General features: G+C 51.9%; 28 non-coding genes across 28 annotated transcripts; all 28 read left to right on the top strand.

Moving 5' to 3' along the window:
• Positions 1–160: 160 nt before the first annotated feature.
• On the top strand, positions 161–267 carry LOC141285815 (U6 spliceosomal RNA). Its single transcript, XR_012338939.1, has one exon. It is a non-coding gene; the product is annotated as a U6 spliceosomal RNA (small nuclear RNA).
• Positions 268–915: 648 nt separating this feature from the next.
• On the top strand, positions 916–1,022 carry LOC141285814 (U6 spliceosomal RNA). The gene has a single exon (XR_012338938.1). It is a non-coding gene; the product is annotated as a U6 spliceosomal RNA (small nuclear RNA).
• A 647-nt stretch (positions 1,023–1,669) lies between these two features.
• On the top strand, positions 1,670–1,776 carry LOC141285763 (U6 spliceosomal RNA). Its single transcript, XR_012338888.1, has one exon. It is a non-coding gene; the product is annotated as a U6 spliceosomal RNA (small nuclear RNA).
• A 648-nt stretch (positions 1,777–2,424) lies between these two features.
• Positions 2,425–2,531, top strand: LOC141286093 (U6 spliceosomal RNA). The gene has a single exon (XR_012339217.1). It is a non-coding gene; the product is annotated as a U6 spliceosomal RNA (small nuclear RNA).
• A 648-nt stretch (positions 2,532–3,179) lies between these two features.
• Positions 3,180–3,286, top strand: LOC141285813 (U6 spliceosomal RNA). The gene has a single exon (XR_012338937.1). It is a non-coding gene; the product is annotated as a U6 spliceosomal RNA (small nuclear RNA).
• A 648-nt stretch (positions 3,287–3,934) lies between these two features.
• On the top strand, positions 3,935–4,041 carry LOC141285762 (U6 spliceosomal RNA). The gene has a single exon (XR_012338887.1). It is a non-coding gene; the product is annotated as a U6 spliceosomal RNA (small nuclear RNA).
• A 648-nt stretch (positions 4,042–4,689) lies between these two features.
• Positions 4,690–4,796, top strand: LOC141285811 (U6 spliceosomal RNA). Its single transcript, XR_012338936.1, has one exon. It is a non-coding gene; the product is annotated as a U6 spliceosomal RNA (small nuclear RNA).
• A 648-nt stretch (positions 4,797–5,444) lies between these two features.
• Positions 5,445–5,551, top strand: LOC141285810 (U6 spliceosomal RNA). Its single transcript, XR_012338935.1, has one exon. It is a non-coding gene; the product is annotated as a U6 spliceosomal RNA (small nuclear RNA).
• A 646-nt stretch (positions 5,552–6,197) lies between these two features.
• Positions 6,198–6,304, top strand: LOC141285808 (U6 spliceosomal RNA). Its single transcript, XR_012338933.1, has one exon. It is a non-coding gene; the product is annotated as a U6 spliceosomal RNA (small nuclear RNA).
• A 646-nt stretch (positions 6,305–6,950) lies between these two features.
• LOC141285807 (U6 spliceosomal RNA) lies at positions 6,951–7,057 on the top strand. The gene has a single exon (XR_012338932.1). It is a non-coding gene; the product is annotated as a U6 spliceosomal RNA (small nuclear RNA).
• A 648-nt stretch (positions 7,058–7,705) lies between these two features.
• Positions 7,706–7,812, top strand: LOC141285760 (U6 spliceosomal RNA). The gene has a single exon (XR_012338884.1). It is a non-coding gene; the product is annotated as a U6 spliceosomal RNA (small nuclear RNA).
• A 648-nt stretch (positions 7,813–8,460) lies between these two features.
• LOC141285510 (U6 spliceosomal RNA) lies at positions 8,461–8,567 on the top strand. Its single transcript, XR_012338639.1, has one exon. It is a non-coding gene; the product is annotated as a U6 spliceosomal RNA (small nuclear RNA).
• A 647-nt stretch (positions 8,568–9,214) lies between these two features.
• Positions 9,215–9,321, top strand: LOC141285759 (U6 spliceosomal RNA). Its single transcript, XR_012338883.1, has one exon. It is a non-coding gene; the product is annotated as a U6 spliceosomal RNA (small nuclear RNA).
• Positions 9,322–9,967: 646 nt separating this feature from the next.
• LOC141285806 (U6 spliceosomal RNA) lies at positions 9,968–10,074 on the top strand. The gene has a single exon (XR_012338931.1). It is a non-coding gene; the product is annotated as a U6 spliceosomal RNA (small nuclear RNA).
• Positions 10,075–10,721: 647 nt separating this feature from the next.
• Positions 10,722–10,828, top strand: LOC141286097 (U6 spliceosomal RNA). Its single transcript, XR_012339221.1, has one exon. It is a non-coding gene; the product is annotated as a U6 spliceosomal RNA (small nuclear RNA).
• A 647-nt stretch (positions 10,829–11,475) lies between these two features.
• LOC141285758 (U6 spliceosomal RNA) lies at positions 11,476–11,582 on the top strand. The gene has a single exon (XR_012338882.1). It is a non-coding gene; the product is annotated as a U6 spliceosomal RNA (small nuclear RNA).
• A 648-nt stretch (positions 11,583–12,230) lies between these two features.
• LOC141285805 (U6 spliceosomal RNA) lies at positions 12,231–12,337 on the top strand. The gene has a single exon (XR_012338929.1). It is a non-coding gene; the product is annotated as a U6 spliceosomal RNA (small nuclear RNA).
• Positions 12,338–12,982: 645 nt separating this feature from the next.
• On the top strand, positions 12,983–13,089 carry LOC141285804 (U6 spliceosomal RNA). The gene has a single exon (XR_012338928.1). It is a non-coding gene; the product is annotated as a U6 spliceosomal RNA (small nuclear RNA).
• Positions 13,090–13,735: 646 nt separating this feature from the next.
• Positions 13,736–13,842, top strand: LOC141285803 (U6 spliceosomal RNA). The gene has a single exon (XR_012338927.1). It is a non-coding gene; the product is annotated as a U6 spliceosomal RNA (small nuclear RNA).
• A 648-nt stretch (positions 13,843–14,490) lies between these two features.
• LOC141285756 (U6 spliceosomal RNA) lies at positions 14,491–14,597 on the top strand. Its single transcript, XR_012338881.1, has one exon. It is a non-coding gene; the product is annotated as a U6 spliceosomal RNA (small nuclear RNA).
• Positions 14,598–15,245: 648 nt separating this feature from the next.
• On the top strand, positions 15,246–15,352 carry LOC141285509 (U6 spliceosomal RNA). The gene has a single exon (XR_012338638.1). It is a non-coding gene; the product is annotated as a U6 spliceosomal RNA (small nuclear RNA).
• Positions 15,353–15,999: 647 nt separating this feature from the next.
• Positions 16,000–16,106, top strand: LOC141285755 (U6 spliceosomal RNA). The gene has a single exon (XR_012338880.1). It is a non-coding gene; the product is annotated as a U6 spliceosomal RNA (small nuclear RNA).
• A 646-nt stretch (positions 16,107–16,752) lies between these two features.
• On the top strand, positions 16,753–16,859 carry LOC141285802 (U6 spliceosomal RNA). The gene has a single exon (XR_012338926.1). It is a non-coding gene; the product is annotated as a U6 spliceosomal RNA (small nuclear RNA).
• A 647-nt stretch (positions 16,860–17,506) lies between these two features.
• Positions 17,507–17,613, top strand: LOC141286096 (U6 spliceosomal RNA). Its single transcript, XR_012339220.1, has one exon. It is a non-coding gene; the product is annotated as a U6 spliceosomal RNA (small nuclear RNA).
• Positions 17,614–18,260: 647 nt separating this feature from the next.
• On the top strand, positions 18,261–18,367 carry LOC141285754 (U6 spliceosomal RNA). Its single transcript, XR_012338879.1, has one exon. It is a non-coding gene; the product is annotated as a U6 spliceosomal RNA (small nuclear RNA).
• A 648-nt stretch (positions 18,368–19,015) lies between these two features.
• Positions 19,016–19,122, top strand: LOC141285800 (U6 spliceosomal RNA). Its single transcript, XR_012338925.1, has one exon. It is a non-coding gene; the product is annotated as a U6 spliceosomal RNA (small nuclear RNA).
• A 645-nt stretch (positions 19,123–19,767) lies between these two features.
• On the top strand, positions 19,768–19,874 carry LOC141285799 (U6 spliceosomal RNA). The gene has a single exon (XR_012338924.1). It is a non-coding gene; the product is annotated as a U6 spliceosomal RNA (small nuclear RNA).
• A 647-nt stretch (positions 19,875–20,521) lies between these two features.
• On the top strand, positions 20,522–20,628 carry LOC141286061 (U6 spliceosomal RNA). The gene has a single exon (XR_012339185.1). It is a non-coding gene; the product is annotated as a U6 spliceosomal RNA (small nuclear RNA).
• Positions 20,629–21,105: the final 477 nt, after the last annotated feature.

The following is a 21,105-nucleotide window of genomic DNA, read 5'->3' as shown; positions in this document are numbered from 1 at the left end:
TGGTCAAGACAAATCAACAGACAGCTCCCCTCGGTAGAATGATCCAAGTGCCGTTCGTTTCCTTAACTGACTGCAGCTTTGGCTTGCTGGGCCCTACCACCTTGGCGAGAGCTCGCAGGGACCCGAGGGGTACAGATACCTCGAGCGGACCAGCAGTCTTGTGCTCGCCACGGCGGCACATATACTAAAATTGGATCGATACAGAGAAGATTAGCATGGCCCCTGCGAAAGGATGACACGCAAATCCGTGAAGCGCTCCATATTTTTGGCTTGCGACAATTGCGCTCCTCTGCTCGGTGGGCCCTCGTGTGGTAAGTATACGCAGGTTTCAGAGTGGGAGCGTTTTTGTTCTAAATCGCCACACACCCTCACCATCTCAAAGCGTTTTAGAGATATTTCATTGCAGCCCAGCTCCATCACACCACGCGACAAACTCACGAAGCACATGGCTGTCGTCATACTCCTAGCTTGAGAGCAGGGCGAGGAGAAGTGTGTCTTCTGCGCTTATAAACACATGGCAATTAGCCTGAGCACTTCAACGCTCCCTTATAGAAATTAAGAAGAGAATCGGTGACAGTACGCCACCTTGTGGAGATGCCAAGAGATGCATGGCGTGCACCCGGTCAGAGTCCGCTTATCCTGACCCTTTGCTGCCCGCCGGTCGAAAAGTCCAAAAGCCGTAAGGCCAGCCCGTGACTGGCACTGCATTTGTTTGAAAGTTCTTCTGCTAAAATAATAGGATGCATTGTGTCAGATGGTCAAGACAAATCAACAGACAGCTCCCCTCGGTAGAATGATCCAAGTGCCGTTCGTTTCCTTATCTGACTGCCGCCTTGGCTCGCTGGGCCCTACCACCTTGGCGAGAGCTCGCAGGAACCCGAGGGGTACAGATACCTCGAGCGGACCAGCAGTCTTGTGCTCGCCACGGCGGCACATATACTAAAATTGGATCGATACAGAGAAGATTAGCATGGCCCCTGCGAAAGGATGACACGCAAATCCGTGAAGCGCTCCATATTTTTGGCTTGCGACATTTACGCTCCTCTGCTCGGTGGGCCCATGGTGGTGAGTATACGCAGGTTTCAGCGTGGGAGCGTTTTTGTTCTAAATCGCCAGACACCCTCACCATCTCAAAGCGTTTTAGAGATATTTCATAGCGGCCCAGCTCCATCACACCACGCGACAAACTCACGAAGCACATGGCTGTCGTCATACTCCGAGCTTGAGAGCAGGGCGAGTAAAAGTGTGTCTTCTGCGCTTATAACCACAATGCAATTAGCCTGAGCACTTCAACGCTCCCTTATAGAAATTAAGAAGAGAATCGGTGACAGTACGCCACCTTGTGGAGATGCCAAGAGATGCATGGCGTGCGCCCGGTCAGAGTCCGCTTATCCTGACCCTTTGCTGCCCGCCGGTCGAAAAGTCCAAAAGCCGTAAGGCCAGCCCGTGACTGGCACTGCATTTGTTTGAAAGTTCTTCTGCTAAAATAATAGGATGCATTGTGTCAGATGGTCAAGACAAATCAACAGACAGCTCCCCTCGGTAGAATGATCCAAGTGCCGTTCGTTTCCTTAACTGACTGCAGCCTTGGCTCGCTGGGCCCTACCACCTTGGCGAGAGCTCGCAGGAACCCGAGGGGTACAGATACCTCGAGCGGACCAGCAGTCTTGTGCTCGCCACGGCGGCACATATGCTAAAATTGGATCGATACAGAGAAGATTAGCATGGCCCCTGCGAAAGGATGACACGCAAATCCGTGAAGCGCTCCATATTTTTGGCTTGCGACAATTGCGCTCCTCTGCTCGGTGGGCCCTCGTGTGGTAAGTATACGCAGGTTTCAGCGTGGGAGCGTTTTTGTTCTAAATCGCCAGACACCCTCACCATCTCAAAGCGTTTTAGAGATATTTCATAGCGGCCCAGCTCCATCACACCACGCGACAAACTCACGAAGCACGTGGCTGTCGTCATACTCCGAGCTTGAGAGCAGGGCGAGGAGAAGTGTGTCTTCTGCGCTTATAACCACAATGCAATTAGCCTGAGCACTTCAACGCTCCCTTATAGAAATTAAGAAGAGAATCGGTGACAGTACGCCACCTTGTGGAGATGCCAAGAGATGCATGGCGTGCGCCCGGTCAGAGGCCGCTTATCCTGATCCTTTGCTGCCCGCCGGTCAAAAAGTCCAAAAGCCGTAAGGCCAGCCCGTGACTGGCATTGCATTTGTTTGAAAGTTCTTCTGCTAAAATAATAAGATGCATTGTGTCAGATGGTCAAGACAAATCAACAGACAGCTCCCCTCGGTAGAATGATCCAAGTGCCGTTCGTTTCCTTAACTGACTGCAGCTTTGGCTCGCTGGGCCCTACCACCTTGGCGAGAGCTCGCAGGGACCCGAGGGGTACAGATACCTCGAGCGGGCCAGCAGTCTTGTGCTCGCCACGGCGGCACATATACAAAAATTGGATCGATACAGAGAAGATTAGCATGGCCCCTGCGAAAGGATGACACGCAAATCCGTGAAGCGCTCCATATTTTTGGCTTGCGACATTTGCGCTCCTCTGCTCGGTGGACCCTCGTGTGGTAAGTATACGCAGGTTTCAGCGTGGGAGCGTTTTTGTTCTAAATCGCCAGACACCCTCACCATCTCAAAGCGTTTTAGAGATATTTCATAGCGGCCCAGCTCCATCACACCACGCGACAAACTCACGAAGCACATGGCTGTCGTCATACTCCGAGCTTGAGAGCAGGGCGAGGAGAAGTGTGTCTTCTGCGCTTATAACCACAATGCAATTAGCCTGAGCACTTCAACGCTCCCTTATAGAAATTAAGAAGAGAATCGGTGACAGTACGCCACCTTGTGGAGATGCCAAGAGATGCATGGCGTGCGCCCGGTCAGAGTCCGCTTATCCTGACCCTTTGATGCCCGCCGGTCGAAAAGTCCAAAAGCCGTAAGGCCAGCCCGTGACTGGCATTGCATTTGTTTGAAAGTTCTTCTGCTAAAATAATAAGATGCATTGTGTCAGATGGTCAAGACAAATCAACAGACAGCTCCCCTCGGTAGAATGATCCAAGTGCCGTTCGTTTCCTTAACTGACTGCAGCTTTGGCTCGCTGGGCCCTACCACCTTGGCGAGAGCTCGCAGGGACCCGAGGGGTACAGATACCTCGAGCGGGCCAGCAGTCTTGTGCTCGCCACGGCGGCACATATACTAAAATTGGATCGATACAGAGAAGATTAGCATGGCCCCTGCGAAAGGATGACACGCAAATCCGTGAAGCGCTCCATATTTTTGGCTTGCGACATTTGCGCTCCTCTGCTCGGTGGACCCTCGTGTGGTAAGTATACGAAGGTTTCAGCGTGGGAGCGTTTTTGTTCTAAATCGCCAGACACCCTCACCATCTCAAAGCGTTTTAGAGATATTTCATAGCGGCCCAGCTCCATCACACCACGCGACAAACTCACGAAGCACATGGCTGTCGTCATACTCCGAGCTTGAGAGCAGGGCGAGGAGAAGTGTGTCTTCTGCGCTTATAACCACAATGCAATTAGCCTGAGCACTTCAACGCTCCCTTATAGAAATTAAGAAGAGAATCGGTGACAGTACGCCACCTTGTGGAGATGCCAAGAGATGCATGGCGTGCGCCCGGTCAGAGTCCGCTTATCCTGACCCTTTGCTGCCCGCCGGTCGAAAAGTCCAAAAGCCGTAAGGCCAGCCCGTGACTGGCACTGCATTTGTTTGAAAGTTCTTCTGCTAAAATAATAGGATGCATTGTGTCAGATGGTCAAGACAAATCAACAGACAGCTCCCCTCGGTAGAATGATCCAAGTGCCGTTCGTTTCCTTAACTGACTGCAGCCTTGGCTCGCTGGGCCCTACCACCTTGGCGAGAGCTCGCAGGAACCCGAGGGGTACAGATACCTCGAGCGGACCAGCAGTCTTGTGCTCGCCACGGCGGCACATATGCTAAAATTGGATCGATACAGAGAAGATTAGCATGGCCCCTGCGAAAGGATGACACGCAAATCCGTGAAGCGCTCCATATTTTTGGCTTGCGACAATTGCGCTCCTCTGCTCGGTGGGCCCTCGTGTGGTAAGTATACGCAGGTTTCAGCGTGGGAGCGTTTTTGTTCTAAATCGCCAGACACCCTCACCATCTCAAAGCGTTTTAGAGATATTTCATAGCGGCCCAGCTCCATCACACCACGCGACAAACTCACGAAGCACGTGGCTGTCGTCATACTCCGAGCTTGAGAGCAGGGCGAGGAGAAGTGTGTCTTCTGCGCTTATAACCACAATGCAATTAGCCTGAGCACTTCAACGCTCCCTTATAGAAATTAAGAAGAGAATCGGTGACAGTACGCCACCTTGTGGAGATGCCAAGAGATGCATGGCGTGCGCCCGGTCAGAGGCCGCTTATCCTGATCCTTTGCTGCCCGCCGGTCAAAAAGTCCAAAAGCCGTAAGGCCAGCCCGTGACTGGCATTGCATTTGTTTGAAAGTTCTTCTGCTAAAATAATAAGATGCATTGTGTCAGATGGTCAAGACAAATCAACAGACAGCTCCCCTCGGTAGAATGATCCAAGTGCCGTTCGTTTCCTTAACTGACTGCAGCTTTGGCTCGCTGGGCCCTACCACCTTGGCGAGAGCTCGCAGGGACCCGAGGGGTACAGATACCTCGAGCGGGCCAGCAGTCTTGTGCTCGCCACGGCGGCACATATACTAAAATTGGATCGATACAGAGAAGATTAGCATGGCCCCTGCGAAAGGATGACACGCAAATCCGTGAAGCGCTCCATATTTTTGGCTTGCGACATTTGCGCTCCTCTGCTCGGTGGACCCTCGTGTGGTAAGTATACGCAGGTTTCAGCGTGGGAGCGTTTTTGTTCTAAATCGCCAGACACCCTCACCATCTCAAAGCGTTTTAGAGATATTTCATAGCGGCCCAGCTCCATCACACCACGCGACAAACTCACGAAGCACATGGCTGTCGTCATACTCCGAGCTTGAGAGCAGGGCGAGGAGAAGTGTGTCTTCTGCGCTTATAACCACAATGCAATTAGCCTGAGCACTTCAACGCTCCCTTATAGAAATTAAGAAGAGAATCGGTGACAGTACGCCACCTTGTGGAGATGCCAAGAGATGCATGGCGTGCGCCCGGTCAGAGTCCGCTTATCCTGACCCTTTGATGCCCGCCGGTCGAAAAGTCCAAAAGCCGTAAGGCCAGCCCGTGACTGGCATTGCATTTGTTTGAAAGTTCTTCTGCTAAAATAATAAGATGCATTGTGTCAGATGGTCAAGACAAATCAACAGACAGCTCCCCTCGGTAGAATGATCCAAGTGCCGTTCGTTTCCTTAACTGACTGCAGCTTTGGCTCGCTGGGCCCTACCACCTTGGCGAGAGCTCGCAGGGACCCGAGGGGTACAGATACCTCGAGCGGGCCAGCAGTCTTGTGCTCGCCACGGCGGCACATATACTAAAATTGGATCGATACAGAGAAGATTAGCATGGCCCCTGCGAAAGGATGACACGCAAATCCGTGAAGCGCTCCATATTTTTGGCTTGCGACATTTGCGCTCCTCTGCTCGGTGGACCCTCGTGTGGTAAGTATACGAAGGTTTCAGCGTGGGAGCGTTTTTGTTCTAAATCGCCAGACACCCTCACCATCTCAAAGCGTTTTAGAGATATTTCATAGCGGCCCAGCTCCATCACACCACGCGACAAACTCACGAAGCACATGGCTGTCGTCATACTCCGAGCTTGAGAGCAGGGCGAGGAGAAGTGTGTCTTCTGCGCTTATAACCACAATGCAATTAGCCTGAGCACTTCAACGCTCCCTTATAGAAATTAAGAAGAGAATCGGTGACAGTACGCCACCTTGTGGAGATGCCAAGAGATGCATGGCGTGCGCCCGGTCAGAGTCCGCTTATCCTGACCCTTTGATGCCCGCCGGTCGAAAAGTCCAAAAGCCAAGGCCAGCCCGTGACTGGCATTACATTTGTTTGAAAGTTCTTCTGCTAAAATAATAGGATGCATTGTGTCAGATGGTCAAGACAAATCAACAGACAGCTCCCCTCGGTAGAATGATCCAAGTGCCGTTCGTTTCCTTAACTGAATGCAGCTTTGGCTCGCTGGGCCCTACCACCTTGGCGAGAGCTCGCAGGGACCCGAGGGGTACAGATACCTCGAGCGGACCAGCAGTCTTGTGCTCGCCACGGCGGCACATATACTAAAATTGGATCGATACAGAGAAGATTAGCATGGCCCCTGCGAAAGGATGACACGCAAATCCGTGAAGCGCTCCATATTTTTGGCTTGCGACAATTGCGCTCCTCTGCTCGGTGGGCCCTCGTGTGGTAAGTATACGCAGGTTTCAGCGTGGGAGCGTTTTTGTTCTAAATCGCCAGACACCCTCACCATCTCAAAGCGTTTTAGAGATATTTCATTGCGGCCCAGCTCCATCACACCACGCGACAAACTCACGAAGCACATGGCTGTCGTCATACTCCGAGCTTGAGAGCAGGGCGAGGAGAAGTGTGTCTTCTGCGCTTATAACCACAATGCAATTAGCCTGAGCACTTCAACGCTCCCTTATAGAAATTAAGAAGAGAATCGGTGACAGTACGCCACCTTGTGGAGATGCCAAGAGATGCATGGCGTGCGCCCGGTCAGAGTCCGCTTATCCTGACCCTTTGATGCCCGCCGGTCGAAAAGTCCAAAAGCCAAGGCCAGCCCGTGACTGGCATTACATTTGTTTGAAAGTTCTTCTGCTAAAATAATAGGATGCATTGTGTCAGATGGTCAAGACAAATCAACAGACAGCTCCCCTCGGTAGAATGATCCAAGTGCCGTTCGTTTCCTTAACTGAATGCAGCTTTGGCTCGCTGGGCCCTACCACCTTGGCGAGAGCTCGCAGGGACCCGAGGGGTACAGATACCTCGAGCGGACCAGCAGTCTTGTGCTCGCCACGGCGGCACATATACTAAAATTGGATCGATACAGAGAAGATTAGCATGGCCCCTGCGAAAGGATGACACGCAAATCCGTGAAGCGCTCCATATTTTTGGCTTGCGACAATTGCGCTCCTCTGCTCGGTGGGCCCTCGTGTGGTAAGTATACGCAGGTTTCAGCGTGGGAGCGTTTTTGTTCTAAATCGCCAGACACCCTCACCATCTCAAAGCGTTTTAGAGATATTTCATTGCGGCCCAGCTCCATCACACCACGCGACAAACTCACGAAGCACATGGCTGTCGTCATACTCCGAGCTTGAGAGCAGGGCGAGGAGAAGTGTGTCTTCTGCGCTTATAACCACAATGCAATTAGCCTGAGCACTTCAACGCTCCCTTATAGAAATTAAGAAGAGAATCGGTGACAGTACGCCACCTTGTGGAGATGCCAAGAGATGCATGGCGTGCGCCCGGTCAGAGTCCGCTTATCCTGATCCTTTGCTGCCCGCCGGTCAAAAAGTCCAAAAGCCGTAAGGCCAGCCCGTGACTGGCATTGCATTTGTTTGAAAGTTCTTCTGCTAAAATAATAAGATGCATTGTGTCAGATGGTCAAGACAAATCAACAGACAGCTCCCCTCGGTAGAATGATTCAAGTGCCGTTCGTTTCCTTAACTGACTGCAGCTTTGGCTCGCTGGGCCCTACCACCTTGGCGAGAGCTCGCAGGGACCCGAGGGGTACAGATACCTCGAGCGGGCCAGCAGTCTTGTGCTCGCCACGGCGGCACATATGCTAAAATTGGATCGATACAGAGAAGATTAGCATGGCCCCTGCGAAAGGATGACACGCAAATCCGTGAAGCGCTCCATATTTTTGGCTTGCGACAATTGCGCTCCTCTGCTCGGTGGGCCCTCGTGTGGTAAGTATACGCAGGTTTCAGCGTGGGAGCGTTTTTGTTCTAAATCGCCACACACCCTCACCATCTCAAAGCGTTTTAGAGATATTTCATTGCGGCCCAGCTCCATCACACCACGCGACAAACTCACGAAGCACATGGCTGTCGTCATACTCCTAGCTTGAGAGCAGGGCGAGGAGAAGTGTGTCTTCTGCGCTTATAAACACATGGCAATTAGCTTGAGCACTTCAACGCTCCCTTATAGAAATTAAGAAGAGAATCGGTGACAGTACGCCACCTTGTGGAGATGCCAAGAGATGCATGGCGTGCACCCGGTCAGAGTCCGCTTATCCTGACCCTTTGCTGCCCGCTGGTCAAAAAGTCCAAAAGCCGTAAGGCCAGCCCGTGACTGGCACTGCATTTGTTTGAAAGTTCTTCTGCTAAAATAATAGGATGCATTGTGTCAGATGGTCAAGACAAATCAACAGACAGCTCCCCTCGGTAGAATGATCCAAGTGCCGTTCGTTTCCTTAACTGACTGCAGCCTTGGCTCGCTGGGCCCTACCACCTTGGCGAGAGCTCGCAGGAACCCGAGGGCTACAGATACCTCGAGCGGACCAGCAGTCTTGTGCTCGCCACGGCGGCACATGTACTAAAATTGGATCGATACAGAGAAGATTAGCATGGCCCCTGCGAAAGGATGACACGCAAATGAGTGAAGCGCTCTATATTTTTGGCTTGCGACATTTGCGCTCCTCTGCTCGGTGGGCCCTCGGTGGTAAGTATACGCAGGTTTCAGCGTGGGAGCGTTTTTGTTCTAAATCGCCAGACACCCTCACCATCTCAAAGCGTTTTAGAGATATTTCATAGCGGCCCAGCTCCATCACACCACGCGACAAACTCACGAAGCACATGGCTGTCGTCATACTCCGAGCTTGAGAGCAGGGCGAGTAAAAGTGTGTCTTCTGCGCTTATAACCACAATGCAATTAGCCTGAGCACTTCAATGCTCCCTTATAGAAATTAAGAAGAGAATCGGTGACAGTACGCCACCTTGTGGAGATGCCAAGAGATGCATGGCGTGCGCCCGGTCAGAGTCCGCTTATCCTGACCCTTTGCTGCCCGCCGGTCGAAAAGTCCAAAAGCCGTAAGGCCAGCCCGTGACTGGCACTGCATTTGTTTGAAAGTTCTTCTGCTAAAATAATAGGATGCATTGTGTCAGATGGTCAAGACAAATCAACAGACAGCTCCCCTCGGTAGAATGATCCAAGTGCCGTTCGTTTCCTTAACTGACTGCAGCCTTGGCTCGCTGGGCCCTACCACCTTGGCGAGAGCTCGCAGGAACCCGAGGGGTACAGATACCTCGAGCGGACCAGCAGTCTTGTGCTCGCCACGGCGGCACATATGCTAAAATTGGATCGATACAGAGAAGATTAGCATGGCCCCTGCGAAAGGATGACACGCAAATCCGTGAAGCGCTCCATATTTTTGGCTTGCGACAATTACGCTCCTCTGCTCGGTGGGCCCTCGTGTGGTAAGTATACGCAGGTTTCAGCGTGGGAGCGTTTTTGTTCTAAATCGCCAGACACCCTCACCATCTCAAAGCGTTTTAGAGATATTTCATAGCGGCCCAGCTCCATCACACCACGCGACAAACTCACGAAGCACGTGGCTGTCGTCATACTCCGAGCTTGAGAGCAGGGCGAGGAGAAGTGTGTCTTCTGCGCTTATAACCACAATGCAATTAGCCTGAGCACTTCAACGCTCCCTTATAGAAATTAAGAAGAGAATCGGTGACAGTACGCCACCTTGTGGAGATGCCAAGAGATGCATGGCGTGCGCCCGGTCAGAGTCCGCTTATCCTGACCCTTTGATGCCCGCCGGTCGAAAAGTCCAAAAGCCAAGGCCAGCCCGTGACTGGCATTGCATTTGTTTGAAAGTTCTTCTGCTAAAATAATAGGATGCATTGTGTCAGATGGTCAAGACAAATCAACAGACAGCTCCCCTCGGTAGAATGATCCAAGTGCCGTTCGTTTCCTTATCTGACTGCAGCCTTGGCTCGCTGGGCCCCACCACCTTGGCGAGAGCTCGCAGGAACCCGAGGGGTACAGATACCTCGAGCGGACCAGCAGTCTTGTGCTCGCCACGGCGGCACATATACTAAAATTGGATCGATACAGAGAAGATTAGCATGGCCCCTGCGAAAGGATGACACGCAAATCCGTGAAGCGCTCCATATTTTTGGCTTGCGACATTTACGCTCCTCTGCTCGGTGGGCCCATGGTGGTGAGTATACGCAGGTTTCAGCGTGGGAGCGTTTTTGTTCTAAATCGCCAGACACCCTCACCATCTCAAAGCGTTTTAGAGATATTTCATTGCGGCCCAGCTCCATCACACCACGCGACAAACTCACGAAGCACATGGCTGTCGTCATACTCCTAGCTTGAGAGCAGGGCGAGGAGAAGTGTGTCTTCTGCGCTTATAAACACATGGCAATTAGCCTGAGCACTTCAACGCTCCCTTATAGAAATTAAGAAGAGAATCGGTGACAGTACGCCACCTTGTGGAGATGCCAAGAGATGCATGGCGTGCACCCGGTCAGAGTCCGCTTATCCTGACCCTTTGCTGCCCGCTGGTCAAAAAGTCCAAAAGCCGTAAGGCCAGCCCGTGACTGGCACTGCATTTGTTTGAAAGTTCTTCTGCTAAAATAATAGGATGCATTGTGTCAGATGGTCAAGACAAATCAACAGACAGCTCCCCTCGGTAGAATGATCCAAGTGCCGTTCGTTTCCTTAACTGACTGCAGCCTTGGCTCGCTGGGCCCTACCACCTTGGCGAGAGCTCGCAGGAACCCGAGGGGTACAGATACCTCGAGCGGACCAGCAGTCTTGTGCTCGCCACGGCGGCACATGTACTAAAATTGGATCGATACAGAGAAGATTAGCATGGCCCCTGCGAAAGGATGACACGCAAATGAGTGAAGCGCTCCATATTTTTGGCTTGCGACATTTGCGCTCCTCTGCTCGGTGGGCCCTCGGTGGTAAGTATACGCAGGTTTCAGCGTGGGAGCGTTTTTGTTCTAAATCGCCAGATACCCTCACCATCTCAAAGCGTTTTAGAGATATTTCATAGCGGCCCAGCTCCATCACACCACGCGACAAACTCACGAAGCACATGGCTGTCGTCATACTCCGAGCTTGAGAGCAGGGCGAGGAAAAGTGTGTCTTCTGCGCTTATAACAACAATGCAATTAGCCTGAGCACTTCAATGCTCCCTTATAGAAATTAAGAAGAGAATCGGTGACAGTACGCCACCTTGTGGAGATGCCAAGAGATGCATGGCGTGCGCCCGGTCAGAGTCCGCTTATCCTGACCCTTTGCTGCCCGCCGGTCGAAAAGTCCAAAAGCCGTAAGGCCAGCCCGTGACTGGCACTGCATTTGTTTGAAAGTTCTTCTGCTAAAATAATAGGATGCATTGTGTCAGATGGTCAAGACAAATCAACAGACAGCTCCCCTCGGTAGAATGATCCAAGTGCCGTTCGTTTCCTTAACTGACTGCAGCCTTGGCTCGCTGGGCCCTACCACCTTGGCGAGAGCTCGCAGGAACCCGAGGTGTACAGATACCTCGAGCGGACCAGCAGTCTTGTGCTCGCCACGGCGGCACATATGCTAAAATTGGATCGATACAGAGAAGATTAGCATGGCCCCTGCGAAAGGATGACACGCAAATCCGTGAAGCGCTCCATATTTTTGGCTTGCGACAATTGCGCTCCTCTGCTCGGTGGGCCCTCGTGTGGTAAGTATACGCAGGTTTCAGCGTGGGAGCGTTTTTGTTCTAAATCGCCACACACCCTCACCATCTCAAAGCGTTTTAGAGATATTTCATAGCGGCCCAGCTCCATCACACCACGCGACAAACTCACGAAGCACATGGCTGTCGTCATACTCCGAGCTTGAGAGCAGGGCGAGGAAAAGTGTGTCTTCTGCGCTTATAACCACAATGCAATTAGCCTGAGCACTTCAATGCTCCCTTATAGAAATTAAGAAGAGAATCGGTGACAGTACGCCACCTTGTGGAGATGCCAAGAGATGCATGGCGTGCGCCCGGTCAGAGTCCGCTTATCCTGACCCTTTGCTGCCCGCCGGTCGAAAAGTCCAAAAGCCGTAAGGCCAGCCCGTGACTGGCACTGCATTTGTTTGAAAGTTCTTCTGCTAAAATAATAGGATGCATTGTGTCAGATGGTCAAGACAAATCAACAGACAGCTCCCCTCGGTAGAATGATCCAAGTGCCGTTCGTTTCCTTAACTGACTGCAGCCTTGGCTCGCTGGGCCCTACCACCTTGGCGAGAGCTCGCAGGAACCCGAGGGGTACAGATACCTCGAGCGGACCAGCAGTCTTGTGCTCGCCACGGCGGCACATATACTAAAATTGGATCGATACAGAGAAGATTAGCATGGCCCCTGCGAAAGGATGACACGCAAATCCGTGAAGCGCTCCATATTTTTGGCTTGCGACATTTACGCTCCTCTGCTCGGTGGGCCCTCGTGTGGTGAGTATACGCAGGTTTCAGCGTGGGAGCGTTTTTGTTCTAAATCGCCAGACACCCTCACCATCTCAAAGCGTTTTAGAGATATTTCATAGCGGCCCAGCTCCATCACACCACGCGACAAACTCACGAAGCACGTGGCTGTCGTCATACTCCGAGCTTGAGAGCAGGGCGAGGAGAAGTGTGTCTTCTGCGCTTATAACCACAATGCAATTAGCCTGAGCACTTCAACGCTCCCTTATAGAAATTAAGAAGAGAATCGGTGCAGTACGCCACCTTGTGGAGATGCCAAGAGATGCATGGCGTGCGCCCGGTCAGAGTCCGCTTATCCTGACCCTTTGATGCCCGCCGGTCGAAAAGTCCAAAAGCCAAGGCCAGCCCGTGACTGGCATTACATTTGTTTGAAAGTTCTTCTGCTAAAATAATAGGATGCATTGTGTCAGATGGTCAAGACAAATCAACAGACAGCTCCCCTCGGTAGAATGATCCAAGTGCCGTTCGTTTCCTTAACTGAATGCAGCTTTGGCTCGCTGGGCCCTACCACCTTGGCGAGAGCTCGCAGGGACCCGAGGGGTACAGATACCTCGAGCGGACCAGCAGTCTTGTGCTCGCCACGGCGGCACATATACTAAAATTGGATCGATACAGAGAAGATTAGCATGGCCCCTGCGAAAGGATGACACGCAAATCCGTGAAGCGCTCCATATTTTTGGCTTGCGACAATTGCGCTCCTCTGCTCGGTGGGCCCTCGTGTGGTAAGTATACGCAGGTTTCAGCGTGGGAGCGTTTTTGTTCTAAATCGCCAGACACCCTCACCATCTCAAAGCGTTTTAGAGATATTTCATTGCGGCCCAGCTCCATCACACCACGCGACAAACTCACGAAGCACATGGCTGTCGTCATACTCCGAGCTTGAGAGCAGGGCGAGGAGAAGTGTGTCTTCTGCGCTTATAACCACAATGCAATTAGCCTGAGCACTTCAACGCTCCCTTATAGAAATTAAGAAGAGAATCGGTGACAGTACGCCACCTTGTGGAGATGCCAAGAGATGCATGGCGTGCGCCCGGTCAGAGTCCGCTTATCCTGACCCTTTGATGCCCGCCGGTCGAAAAGTCCAAAAGCCAAGGCCAGCCCGTGACTGGCATTACATTTGTTTGAAAGTTCTTCTGCTAAAATAATAGGATGCATTGTGTCAGATGGTCAAGACAAATCAACAGACAGCTCCCCTCGGTAGAATGATCCAAGTGCCGTTCGTTTCCTTAACTGAATGCAGCTTTGGCTCGCTGGGCCCTACCACCTTGGCGAGAGCTCGCAGGGACCCGAGGGGTACAGATACCTCGAGCGGACCAGCAGTCTTGTGCTCGCCACGGCGGCACATATACTAAAATTGGATCGATACAGAGAAGATTAGCATGGCCCCTGCGAAAGGATGACACGCAAATCCGTGAAGCGCTCCATATTTTTGGCTTGCGACAATTGCGCTCCTCTGCTCGGTGGGCCCTCGTGTGGTAAGTATACGCAGGTTTCAGCGTGGGAGCGTTTTTGTTCTAAATCGCCAGACACCCTCACCATCTCAAAGCGTTTTAGAGATATTTCATTGCGGCCCAGCTCCATCACACCACGCGACAAACTCACGAAGCACATGGCTGTCGTCATACTCCGAGCTTGAGAGCAGGGCGAGGAGAAGTGTGTCTTCTGCGCTTATAACCACAATGCAATTAGCCTGAGCACTTCAACGCTCCCTTATAGAAATTAAGAAGAGAATCGGTGACAGTACGCCACCTTGTGGAGATGCCAAGAGATGCATGGCGTGCGCCCGGTCAGAGTCCGCTTATCCTGATCCTTTGCTGCCCGCCGGTCAAAAAGTCCAAAAGCCGTAAGGCCAGCCCGTGACTGGCATTGCATTTGTTTGAAAGTTCTTCTGCTAAAATAATAAGATGCATTGTGTCAGATGGTCAAGACAAATCAACAGACAGCTCCCCTCGGTAGAATGATTCAAGTGCCGTTCGTTTCCTTAACTGACTGCAGCTTTGGCTCGCTGGGCCCTACCACCTTGGCGAGAGCTCGCAGGGACCCGAGGGGTACAGATACCTCGAGCGGGCCAGCAGTCTTGTGCTCGCCACGGCGGCACATATGCTAAAATTGGATCGATACAGAGAAGATTAGCATGGCCCCTGCGAAAGGATGACACGCAAATCCGTGAAGCGCTCCATATTTTTGGCTTGCGACAATTGCGCTCCTCTGCTCGGTGGGCCCTCGTGTGGTAAGTATACGCAGGTTTCAGCGTGGGAGCGTTTTTGTTCTAAATCGCCACACACCCTCACCATCTCAAAGCGTTTTAGAGATATTTCATTGCGGCCCAGCTCCATCACACCACGCGACAAACTCACGAAGCACATGGCTGTCGTCATACTCCTAGCTTGAGAGCAGGGCGAGGAGAAGTGTGTCTTCTGCGCTTATAAACACATGGCAATTAGCTTGAGCACTTCAACGCTCCCTTATAGAAATTAAGAAGAGAATCGGTGACAGTACGCCACCTTGTGGAGATGCCAAGAGATGCATGGCGTGCACCCGGTCAGAGTCCGCTTATCCTGACCCTTTGCTGCCCGCTGGTCAAAAAGTCCAAAAGCCGTAAGGCCAGCCCGTGACTGGCACTGCATTTGTTTGAAAGTTCTTCTGCTAAAATAATAGGATGCATTGTGTCAGATGGTCAAGACAAATCAACAGACAGCTCCCCTCGGTAGAATGATCCAAGTGCCGTTCGTTTCCTTAACTGACTGCAGCCTTGGCTCGCTGGGCCCTACCACCTTGGCGAGAGCTCGCAGGAACCCGAGGGGTACAGATACCTCGAGCGGACCAGCAGTCTTGTGCTCGCCACGGCGGCACATGTACTAAAATTGGATCGATACAGAGAAGATTAGCATGGCCCCTGCGAAAGGATGACACGCAAATGAGTGAAGCGCTCTATATTTTTGGCTTGCGACATTTGCGCTCCTCTGCTCGGTGGGCCCTCGGTGGTAAGTATACGCAGGTTTCAGCGTGGGAGCGTTTTTGTTCTAAATCGCCAGACACCCTCACCATCTCAAAGCGTTTTAGAGATATTTCATAGCGGCCCAGCTCCATCACACCACGCGACAAACTCACGAAGCACATGGCTGTCGTCATACTCCGAGCTTGAGAGCAGGGCGAGTAAAAGTGTGTCTTCTGCGCTTATAACCACAATGCAATTAGCCTGAGCACTTCAATGCTCCCTTATAGAAATTAAGAAGAGAATCGGTGACAGTACGCCACCTTGTGGAGATGCCAAGAGATGCATGGCGTGCGCCCGGTCAGAGTCCGCTTATCCTGACCCTTTGCTGCCCGCCGGTCGAAAAGTCCAAAAGCCGTAAGGCCAGCCCGTGACTGGCACTGCATTTGTTTGAAAGTTCTTCTGCTAAAATAATAGGATGCATTGTGTCAGATGGTCAAGACAAATCAACAGACAGCTCCCCTCGGTAGAATGATCCAAGTGCCGTTCGTTTCCTTAACTGACTGCAGCCTTGGCTCGCTGGGCCCTACCACCTTGGCGAGAGCTCGCAGGAACCCGAGGGGTACAGATACCTCGAGCGGACCAGCAGTCTTGTGCTCGCCACGGCGGCACATATGCTAAAATTGGATCGATACAGAGAAGATTAGCATGGCCCCTGCGAAAGGATGACACGCAAATCCGTGAAGCGCTCCATATTTTTGGCTTGCGACAATTACGCTCCTCTGCTCGGTGGGCCCTCGTGTGGTAAGTATACGCAGGTTTCAGCGTGGGAGCGTTTTTGTTCTAAATCGCCAGACACCCTCACCATCTCAAAGCGTTTTAGAGATATTTCATAGCGGCCCAGCTCCATCACACCACGCGACAAACTCACGAAGCACGTGGCTGTCGTCATACTCCGAGCTTGAGAGCAGGGCGAGGAGAAGTGTGTCTTCTGCGCTTATAACCACAATGCAATTAGCCTGAGCACTTCAACGCTCCCTTATAGAAATTAAGAAGAGAATCGGTGACAGTACGCCACCTTGTGGAGATGCCAAGAGATGCATGGCGTGCGCCCGGTCAGAGTCCGCTTATCCTGACCCTTTGATGCCCGCCGGTCGAAAAGTCCAAAAGCCAAGGCCAGCCCGTGACTGGCATTGCATTTGTTTGAAAGTTCTTCTGCTAAAATAATAGGATGCATTGTGTCAGATGGTCAAGACAAATCAACAGACAGCTCCCCTCGGTAGAATGATCCAAGTGCCGTTCGTTTCCTTATCTGACTGCAGCCTTGGCTCGCTGGGCCCCACCACCTTGGCGAGAGCTCGCAGGAACCCGAGGGGTACAGATACCTCGAGCGGACCAGCAGTCTTGTGCTCGCCACGGCGGCACATATACTAAAATTGGATCGATACAGAGAAGATTAGCATGGCCCCTGCGAAAGGATGACACGCAAATCCGTGAAGCGCTCCATATTTTTGGCTTGCGACATTTACGCTCCTCTGCTCGGTGGGCCCATGGTGGTGAGTATACGCAGGTTTCAGCGTGGGAGCGTTTTTGTTCTAAATCGCCAGACACCCTCACCATCTCAAAGCGTTTTAGAGATATTTCATTGCGGCCCAGCTCCATCACACCACGCGACAAACTCACGAAGCACATGGCTGTCGTCATACTCCTAGCTTGAGAGCAGGGCGAGGAGAAGTGTGTCTTCTGCGCTTATAAACACATGGCAATTAGCCTGAGCACTTCAACGCTCCCTTATAGAAATTAAGAAGAGAATCGGTGACAGTACGCCACCTTGTGGAGATGCCAAGAGATGCATGGCGTGCACCCGGTCAGAGTCCGCTTATCCTGACCCTTTGCTGCCCGCTGGTCAAAAAGTCCAAAAGCCGTAAGGCCAGCCCGTGACTGGCACTGCATTTGTTTGAAAGTTCTTCTGCTAAAATAATAGGATGCATTGTGTCAGATGGTCAAGACAAATCAACAGACAGCTCCCCTCGGTAGAATGATCCAAGTGCCGTTCGTTTCCTTAACTGACTGCAGCCTTGGCTCGCTGGGCCCTACCACCTTGGCGAGAGCTCGCAGGAACCCGAGGGGTACAGATACCTCGAGCGGACCAGCAGTCTTGTGCTCGCCACGGCGGCACATGTACTAAAATTGGATCGATACAGAGAAGATTAGCATGGCCCCTGCGAAAGGATGACACGCAAATGAGTGAAGCGCTCCATATTTTTGGCTTGCGACATTTGCGCTCCTCTGCTCGGTGGGCCCTCGGTGGTAAGTATACGCAGGTTTCAGCGTGGGAGCGTTTTTGTTCTAAATCGCCAGATACCCTCACCATCTCAAAGCGTTTTAGAGATATTTCATAGCGGCCCAGCTCCATCACACCACGCGACAAACTCACGAAGCACATGGCTGTCGTCATACTCCGAGCTTGAGAGCAGGGCGAGGAAAAGTGTGTCTTCTGCGCTTATAACAACAATGCAATTAGCCTGAGCACTTCAATGCTCCCTTATAGAAATTAAGAAGAGAATCGGTGACAGTACGCCACCTTGTGGAGATGCCAAGAGATGCATGGCGTGCGCCCGGTCAGAGTCCGCTTATCCTGACCCTTTGCTGCCCGCCGGTCGAAAAGTCCAAAAGCCGTAAGGCCAGCCCGTGACTGGCACTGCATTTGTTTGAAAGTTCTTCTGCTAAAATAATAGGATGCATTGTGTCAGATGGTCAAGACAAATCAACAGACAGCTCCCCTCGGTAGAATGATCCAAGTGCCGTTCGTTTCCTTAACTGACTGCAGCCTTGGCTCGCTGGGCCCTACCACCTTGGCGAGAGCTCGCAGGAACCCGAGGTGTACAGATACCTCGAGCGGACCAGCAGTCTTGTGCTCGCCACGGCGGCACATATGCTAAAATTGGATCGATACAGAGAAGATTAGCATGGCCCCTGCGAAAGGATGACACGCAAATCCGTGAAGCGCTCCATATTTTTGGCTTGCGACAATTGCGCTCCTCTGCTCGGTGGGCCCTCGTGTGGTAAGTATACGCAGGTTTCAGCGTGGGAGCGTTTTTGTTCTAAATCGCCACACACCCTCACCATCTCAAAGCGTTTTAGAGATATTTCATAGCGGCCCAGCTCCATCACACCACGCGACAAACTCACGAAGCACATGGCTGTCGTCATACTCCGAGCTTGAGAGCAGGGCGAGGAAAAGTGTGTCTTCTGCGCTTATAACCACAATGCAATTAGCCTGAGCACTTCAATGCTCCCTTATAGAAATTAAGAAGAGAATCGGTGACAGTACGCCACCTTGTGGAGATGCCAAGAGATGCATGGCGTGCGCCCGGTCAGAGTCCGCTTATCCTGACCCTTTGCTGCCCGCCGGTCGAAAAGTCCAAAAGCCGTAAGGCCAGCCCGTGACTGGCACTGCATTTGTTTGAAAGTTCTTCTGCTAAAATAATAGGATGCATTGTGTCAGATGGTCAAGACAAATCAACAGACAGCTCCCCTCGGTAGAATGATCCAAGTGCCGTTCGTTTCCTTAACTGACTGCAGCCTTGGCTCGCTGGGCCCTACCACCTTGGCGAGAGCTCGCAGGAACCCGAGGGGTACAGATACCTCGAGCGGACCAGCAGTCTTGTGCTCGCCACGGCGGCACATATACTAAAATTGGATCGATACAGAGAAGATTAGCATGGCCCCTGCGAAAGGATGACACGCAAATCCGTGAAGCGCTCCATATTTTTGGCTTGCGACATTTACGCTCCTCTGCTCGGTGGGCCCTCGTGTGGTGAGTATACGCAGGTTTCAGCGTGGGAGCGTTTTTGTTCTAAATCGCCAGACACCCTCACCATCTCAAAGCGTTTTAGAGATATTTCATAGCGGCCCAGCTCCATCACACCACGCGACAAACTCACGAAGCACGTGGCTGTCGTCATACTCCGAGCTTGAGAGCAGGGCGAGGAGAAGTGTGTCTTCTGCGCTTATAACCACAATGCAATTAGCCTGAGCACTTCAACGCTCCCTTATAGAAATTAAGAAGAGAATCGGTGCAGTACGCCACCTTGTGGAGATGCCAAGAGATGCATGGCGTGCGCCCGGTCAGAGTCCGCTTATCCTGACCCTTTGATGCCCGCCGGTCGAAAAGTCCAAAAGCCAAGGCCAGCCCGTGACTGGCATTGCATTTGTTTGAAAGTTCTTCTGCTAAAATAATAGGATGCATTGTGTCAGATGGTCAAGACAAATCAACAGACAGCTCCCCTCGGTAGAATGATCCAAGTGCCGTTCGTTTCCTTATCTGACTGCAGCCTTGGCTCGCTGGGCCCCACCACCTTGGCGAGAGCTCGCAGGAACCCGAGGGGTACAGATACCTCGAGCGGACCAGCAGTCTTGTGCTCGCCACGGCGGCACATATACTAAAATTGGATCGATACAGAGAAGATTAGCATGGCCCCTGCGAAAGGATGACACGCAAATCCGTGAAGCGCTCCATATTTTTGGCTTGCGACATTTACGCTCCTCTGCTCGGTGGGCCCATGGTGGTGAGTATACGCAGGTTTCAGCGTGGGAGCGTTTTTGTTCTAAATCGCCAGACACCCTCACCATCTCAAAGCGTTTTAGAGATATTTCATTGCGGCCCAGCTCCATCACACCACGCGACAAACTCACGAAGCACATGGCTGTCGTCATACTCCGAGCTTGAGAGCAGGGCGAGGAGAAGTGTGTCTTCTGCGCTTATAACCACAATGCAATTAGCCTGAGCACTTCAACGCTCCCTTATAGAAATTAAGAAGAGAATCGGTGACAGTACGCCACCTTGTGGAGATGCCAAGAGATGCATGGCGTGCGCCCGGTCAGAGTCCGCTTATCCTGATCCTTTGCTGCCCGCCGGTCAAAAAGTCCAAAAGCCGTAAGGCCAGCCCGTGACTGGCATTGCATTTGTTTGAAAGTTCTTCTGCTAAAATAATAAGATGCATTGTGTCAGATGGTCAAGACAAATCAACAGACAGCTCCCCTCGGTAGAATGATCCAAGTGCCGTTCGTTTCCTTAACTGACTGCAGCTTTGGCTCGCTGGGCCCTACCACCTTGGCGAGAGCTCGCAGGGACCCGAGGGGTACAGATACCTCGAGCGGGCCAGCAGTCTTGTGCTTGCCACGGCGGCACATATACTAAAATTGGATCGATACAGAGAAGATTAGCATGGCCCCTGCGAAAGGATGACACGCAAATCCGTGAAGCGCTACATATTTTTGGCTTGCGACATTTGCGCTCCTCTGCTCGGTGGACCCTCGTGTGGTAAGTATACGCAGGTTTCAGCGTGGGAGCGTTTTTGTTCTAAATCGCCAGACACCCTCACCATCTCAAAGCGTTTTAGAGATATTTCATAGCGGCCCAGCTCCATCACACCACGCAACAAACTCACGAAGCACATGGCTGTCGTCATACTCCTAGCTTGAGAGCAGGGCGAGGAGAAGTGTGTCTTCTGCGCTTATAAACACATGGCAATTAGCCTTAGCACTTCAACGCTCCCTTATAGAAATTAAGAAGAGAATCGGTGACAGTACGCCACCTTGTGGAGATGCCAAGAGATGCATGGCGTGCACCCGGTCAGAGTCCGCTTATCCTGACCCTTTGCTGCCCGCCGGTCGAAAAGTCCAAAAGCCGTAAGGCCAGCCCGTGACTGGCACTGCATTTGTTTGAAAGTTCTTCTGCTAAAATAATAGGATGC

The sequence above is a fragment of the Garra rufa genome, chromosome 14, assembly GCF_049309525.1.
Source record: "Garra rufa chromosome 14, GarRuf1.0, whole genome shotgun sequence".
Taxonomy (NCBI): Eukaryota; Metazoa; Chordata; class Actinopteri; order Cypriniformes; family Cyprinidae; genus Garra; species Garra rufa.
The sequence above is the reverse complement of the archived record's forward strand: the minus strand, read 5'-3'. Positions and strand labels throughout refer to the sequence as shown.